The following is a 300-nucleotide window of genomic DNA, read 5'->3' on the forward strand; positions in this document are numbered from 1 at the left end:
TCTCTCAGCAATGATCACACTTTTGGAATTCTGTTTACTTGTCTCGCTCCTGCAATAGACGACTCTGGATTCTGTGATCAAGGATTTTATTGCCCTTTTTCTGCATCACCTGGACAAATGATGCCTTAATAAATATTTGATGAGTGAAGGAATGAATAAATAGGGGGTGGAAGAGGTCCCCAAGGACCACTCTGGCACAATCACACTCAGCAAAGGCCTGCCACATGTTAGATTTATGTCTCGGACTTACAGCATGAATTGCAAACTGTACAATGTTAGGGGCTTAACTCTGAGCAGCCT

This window comes from Pteropus alecto, unplaced genomic scaffold, assembly GCF_000325575.1.
Source record: "Pteropus alecto unplaced genomic scaffold, ASM32557v1 scaffold139, whole genome shotgun sequence".
Lineage (NCBI taxonomy): Eukaryota > Metazoa > Chordata > Mammalia > Chiroptera > Pteropodidae > Pteropus > Pteropus alecto.